Genomic DNA, 6,087 nt, shown 5'->3' with positions numbered 1-6,087 from the left:
AATTTATGCATTCGGCACCAGTGATCTTTAAAATAGCATGAAGCAGGAAAGTGACAACCCCATTTCGCTCTAAACCGGAGAAGCGAAGCGCTTGGCTTTTTGAAGGCGAAGCAGAATTTAAAAAAAATATATAAAATATTAACTGCATAAAGACACACCATTTACCTATCTTCTTTTTGGTGCCATTAAAAGAACAAACATAGCACATAGAAAAGGGCAATTAAAAATAAGAAACTGTGAAAGAGAATGAAGCGTAAAAAAAATTCTTGTGCTGGATTCCGGGAAAAACTGGAGGTGAAAACAAATCGCCAGCATTTTGCTATATGTTGGACGTTGAAACAGTGAAATGAAGAAGAAGAAGAAGATCAGAAGAAAAGAAAACAAACAAAAAGAAAGAAGAAAAGAAGAAAGTCAGGAGAAAAGGAAGAAATCAGAAGTAAGAAGAGAAAATCATCACATACCTGTTGCTGAATTCTGGTGAAGAACCCTAGTCGCAGAGCTCTCAGATGCTCTGCTGGTTGTGTTTAAATAAAGAACACTGAAAACCCTTTTCTTTTTAATTAAATAGGTGGCAGCTGTTTTAAAACAAAGAAGCCGCTCGCTTTCGCTACGCGTCGCTTGGTCGCTTCTCGCTTTTTAGTGGGAAGCGGTCACTTTTTCCTACCTGAGTCGCTTCACATGCAGAAGCGAGGAAGGTCGCTTCGCTTCGTTCTCGCTTAAGCGAGGAAGCGACAACTTTTTCTAACACTGTATTTCGCACTATAGATTCTCAGATGTTAGCATAAAAGAGTGGACATAAACTAAGAGACCACATCAAGCTCTTCTCAAAGTTGCATTTTCAGAGGCATTTAAAGGATACCTTTTTTCTCTTTTTACTCCAGTATTTTCTACTCTTATTTGTATCTTCTGTAAGGGTCTACTCATATTAATGTAAGCCATATCATCCATGAAGAATGTTGCAGCTACAAAGTAGAGAAAAATATGTTCTGAAAATATCCTTCGTATATTTTATTTGTTCGTATACTTAATTACTTAAATTACCTTTTTCTTTGAGAAATCATGAATGTTGTGTTGCCAGAAAAAACATATAACGGAACAATATGAATAGAAATTACCTTTGCTCTGGATTCGCCCACATGTCACAGAGCCTGTTCCAATTTTTCGGGGTCAACTCCTGGCACTCACGAGCCTCGTTCCTCGGAGCCTTGCACTTTCAAATAGCTTTTTTAATTTGTAGCGCCATTGTCGGCTTCTATTTTTCAGAATATCCTCACAGCCTATCTTTGGTGTAATGCTCGTCCAAGTTAATTTCAAACTCCCTACAAAATGAAGAGTTTTGAAGACACTCAAAAAAAAATCAAAAATTCCTTTGCTGGTAAAACGATTTAAAAACTAACATAATTTATAATGTAATAAAATTTACCCAAATATTAGAATCCTTACATGGCATCTAATTAATGCTGCATCCTTATCATCTCTGTGATTCCTCTCCACTTGTTTGGAAGCGAAAGAAAGTTGCGAGCAATAAATTCCTAATCATTTGATTAGCATTTGCCTGATGGAAATTTATTCAGCCTTAACTGGCCATCCTTTACCAACAGCATATAAACACATCGTGTTCTCCTATAGACCTTCTTCATTTCTCAAGAACCTTTGTTCCCATTGTCTTCAACGGCACCTTTCCTGATTTCTAGTGAAATCAAGCTGAATTTTAAAAAGCTATAATATGCAAGTTCACGATATCACATTGCTAAAAAATATACAATAAATAAAAATATGGATAAAATCTCGATGCTATTAATATATATTATACTTATATTATTAGTAACCTTAACTCTGTCATGCCTACCAACCATGAAAACATTACATGTTTCAACTTAACATTATGGATGTTTCCAAATGTCAAACTCATACTCATTCGGTTCAGCCCCTTACCAACAACAACAAGATCCCCTAAATGGCCTCGGAATACTCAAAGCACTCTCGATAACTCCTCCTCTCTAGTCGATGGAACCGCTACTGAATCTGTTGCAACATCCTCTATTGGCGACCCAATCAGAACCTCCGTGTTTAACATTCCTCTTTTAAACACTAATCGTTGTTTCCCCTCCCCATCAAAAAGCCACCAACCCCACTCCAAGCAACAACTATTGACTCAGGTGTGGGTTCTTGGCTTCACCCCTTAGTACTTTGTTACAACCCACAATTCACACCGCACCCACAGCACCCCCACTCCCGCCGCGCGCCAACCTGCCCAACCTTTCATCCAACCTACCATCGCCTCTCCCCACCAACATTGAACAATCCCCAACCTATACCTCCTCGCAATTGCAATACCGCCCATTGACCCCCCCCCCCCCCTCCCCGCCCATCGAACGACTTACAGATCTAAAGCATACTCCCCCCCACTCTCTCTCTCATCACCTATCCATCCTTCCTTATACTTTCCTCCTTCTCACCCCCTTCTAAAAACATCCGCTCTCACCCAACCCCCCACCCCTCCCCCCCTATCACCCTCCTCAAACCACACCCCTAACCTTCCTAACACACTCTCCCTCTCCCCATCTCTACACATTCACTCTCCCCACCCACTCCTCCCCCCCCCCCTCCCCCTGAACTATACGCCCACACCCAGCCCCCTGCCAGTCCACCTTTATCCCCATTCTTTTGTGCTTTTATTAGAAACATACATAGAATCGCACATAATTCACAGCTTCATTATTATTAGGTTATCTGCTAGGAATACAAGCCCAATACCATTAATCACTATCACTGACAACATGATGATCCAATAAGCATCAGAAAAGTGAGTAATAACCCATCATTCAATAGATACACCCTAGTCAATTAATAAAGGTACGTAATTACTGTATTAGGAGTAGATATTACTATTGATCTGGATCAGTGATCGCTCTGGAGTAGAAGCACCTGTAATTGTGGTTTGTCTCTAGAGAGGAGACTCGTCCGCCTGGTGCCATGATTTTGTTAGAATTCTACCAAAATACTATATAATTTTCGATATTCTTAGATGTAAATCTATATTTAACCCAACCAATAAAGTTAGAAAAACCTAAAAAAAAAAAAAACTCAAAAAGAACATAAATCATCAATCTGGAAAGCCTGATGCACATCATTTCCTAATAAGAGTTTACTGTCTTCTTCTCCTAAAATTTATTGAATTATTGAAGCATCACTAGCCGAGTTAAGTAATTAGTATAACATACCAAAGATCTATTTATGTAGAAATTTTTCTAATTTGAAGGCACATAAACTATGTTTTCAAAAACGTATACCGTATAAATGGAAGTTTTTCAACCGTGAAAGTTGAAAGAAAAATCCAGCAACTTTTCACAGAGATAATCAAGAAAAGAGTGTGTGCAATGGTAAACAATATGGACAACATTACAATATATTATCTTGGAATGCTTTTGAAAGCTAATCATGATACTGCTGGAAGAGAGAAGATCATATTTGAAGAAATAATTTATGAATGCTAAACAAGAAACAACTCAGACATTGCTCTCATGGACTATTTTTCTTCTAGCACTGCAGATTGACTGGCAAGAAAAAGCAAGAGAAGAGGCACTAGACTTACTTGGGCAGCGATATCAAAATTATTAATGGCAATCCAATTCTGACATGATGGTATTATAACTGACATGACTGAGTTAGAGTATCTTAATGGCAATCCAGTTCTGCTATTTAAATGCAAGTGGTTTGATCTTCGCAAGAAGACAGGGATGCAAAAAGATAAAAATTTTACGAGCATCAATGTTAATAGATTTTGGTATATTGTACTAGCTACTCAAGCAAGGCAAGTATTTTATATGGATGATCCGAAATTGGGAGAAAATTGGCGAATTGTCCTAAAATTTCAAGATAGACACTTATATGATGTGCCAGAGATGCAAAATTCAGAGACAGGAAATGGCGAAACAAATGATGAAGTATATCAAGATGCTTCACTTGAAAGTAATTCAATTGTCCATGATACGGATAATATGTTGAGTCAACTACATAGAGATGATGTTGATTCGGTTACACTAGATGCAGCTGTAATTGAATTGGAGGCTCAGACAGAACATGAAGTTGGTTATGACGAAGAAAATTCTGACGAAGAGGATGACACAATGGTAGAGTACATCAGTGATAATGAGGAGAATGAGGGGAATGAAGGTAATAATAGTACTAATGACGATGAAGTCGATATCACAGATGATGATGATGACATTGGTTTTATGATGTAAGCTCATAATAGTAAGGTCAGTAACCTGCTGGGTATGCATCTTTTTTTAATATATTATGTTGGCGATAGGGCGAATGAAAGGTTTTAAATAATTAAGGCCATTTAGTAGTAGTGGTCTTAGGAGGTAACTATCCGGGACCTTGGTGTAGGTCTCTCTGTCCTCTGTTTATTTAACTTTATTAAATTTCTAAAGCATATTCTCCTTTTGTTTTCTCTTAAATGTTAACTTTATTACCTGGTTTCTTAGTTTAGGTGCTTTGGTAAACCTCAAGAAGCTCAATCTTTCTGTTTTTCCACAGGCTTCACTCCAGAATTTGATCATATTCTCTGATAGGCTGCCCTAGTCGATTTGCTTCCATTTTCTGTATATACTAATGCCATGTCTCCGTCCTGTGTATTTTTAGATTGCATGATGATGAGGTGACAAAGAAGGATCATGTGGCAGCTGGGCTTTGTTGCATACAATTGTTTATGAATTCTTCTTCTCAGGAAGAAGCTATAAGACACTTGGAGAACGCCAAGGTCAGTCCATTTTAAGAATTTGTTCTATTGCACATCTGCTTTATAGATGGTGTTTATGGTTATCAATGAATNCCTAAAAAGTACTGGACCAACGGTAGTTCGTACGTTTTATAAGTACAAGCCGTGTAGTACTAAGGAAGTTACACGTAAACTGCTGGGTATGCATTCTTTTTTAATATATTATGTTGGCGATAGGGCGAACGAGAGGTTTTAAATAATTAGGCCATTTATAGATGTCTTGACAAATTGCTTAAGAGTATGGTCACTGAAGAAGAAGCCGAGAAACAGGTTATTGAATTTGTCAAGAGAAACATTGGCACATATACACCATTACTAGCAGGAAATTCAGTCTACGTGGATTTTCAATTTTTGAAGAAATACATGCCGAATCTAGATAGTCTTTTTTCACATGTACTAGTTGATGTTAGCAGTGTCAAGGCATTGTGTGTTCGTTGGTTTCCAAGAGCAAAAAGGCTCCTAAAAAGGAAAGCAAGCATAGAGCTATGGATGACATTAAGGAGAGCATAGCAGGACTCAATTACTTCAAGGAACACATATTCAAGGCCTCCAAGTCTAATAAGAATCCAAGGCTTGTTGCTTTTCACAAGCTCCATGTTGTGCAGCAAACCAAAGATAATAAGAGTGTTGTTCCATTAAACAGCTAAATAATAGTATATATATTACCTTGTCCCCAGCTGCTAGAATTACTAGTTGGCCATCTTCAGCTGGCTTTTTGCTCCCTGAAACTGGAGCTTCAACAAAACAACCACCCTTTGATGTAATGGCCTGTAATCATTCACTATTAGTATTTCACTTCAACTTACTAATTCTTTGCTGTTCTAATATGTGCAGTATTCATCATAAACTTGATTCTGATAGTACACTGCTTCAGCTCTAGTGTAAAACAAGTCAAGAATTAATATTCCCACATGCAATTCCAACCTCACTAATCTTTGAAGAAGTATCAGCATCAACGGTTGACATGTCTATATACCCCTTCCCACCACATATCTGCTCAAGAGCACCATCTTATCAGGCTCTTAAGATTTCAAAGACAAATTACCCCTGCTTTAGTTGAACCTGGTCAATGATGGAATTTTGTCCAGACCAACAGATCGATTTTCTGCTGCGCTTTCTGCTGCACATTGTTCAGTGACCACTACAACCTTCTAATGGTATATAACACCACTTGTTCGTCTTTGGGTGCATGATGGTACAACAGTGTAAATAACTAGATGATTCCAGCTGCTTGAAAGCCTTCAAGCCAGTCATGATCCTAATGAGCACAGCTACTGCAGTCAATATGACCTCTACCTTTG

At 38.1% G+C, this 6,087-nt stretch overlaps 1 long non-coding RNA gene across 1 annotated transcript; it reads right to left on the bottom strand.

Annotated features, from left to right (window-relative positions):
- Positions 1-5,482: 5,482 nt before the first annotated feature.
- On the bottom strand, positions 5,483-5,796 carry LOC109244905. Its single transcript, XR_002070746.1, has 2 exons — positions 5,711-5,796; positions 5,483-5,554 (listed from the first exon to the last, which is right to left on the bottom strand). It is a non-coding gene; the product is annotated as an uncharacterized LOC109244905 (long non-coding RNA).
- Positions 5,797-6,087: the final 291 nt, after the last annotated feature.

This window comes from Nicotiana attenuata, unplaced genomic scaffold (genome assembly GCF_001879085.1).
Source record: "Nicotiana attenuata strain UT unplaced genomic scaffold, NIATTr2, whole genome shotgun sequence".
Lineage (NCBI taxonomy): Eukaryota > Viridiplantae > Streptophyta > Magnoliopsida > Solanales > Solanaceae > Nicotiana > Nicotiana attenuata.
Note: the sequence above shows the minus strand (reverse complement) of the source record. Positions and strands in the feature narration are given on the sequence as shown.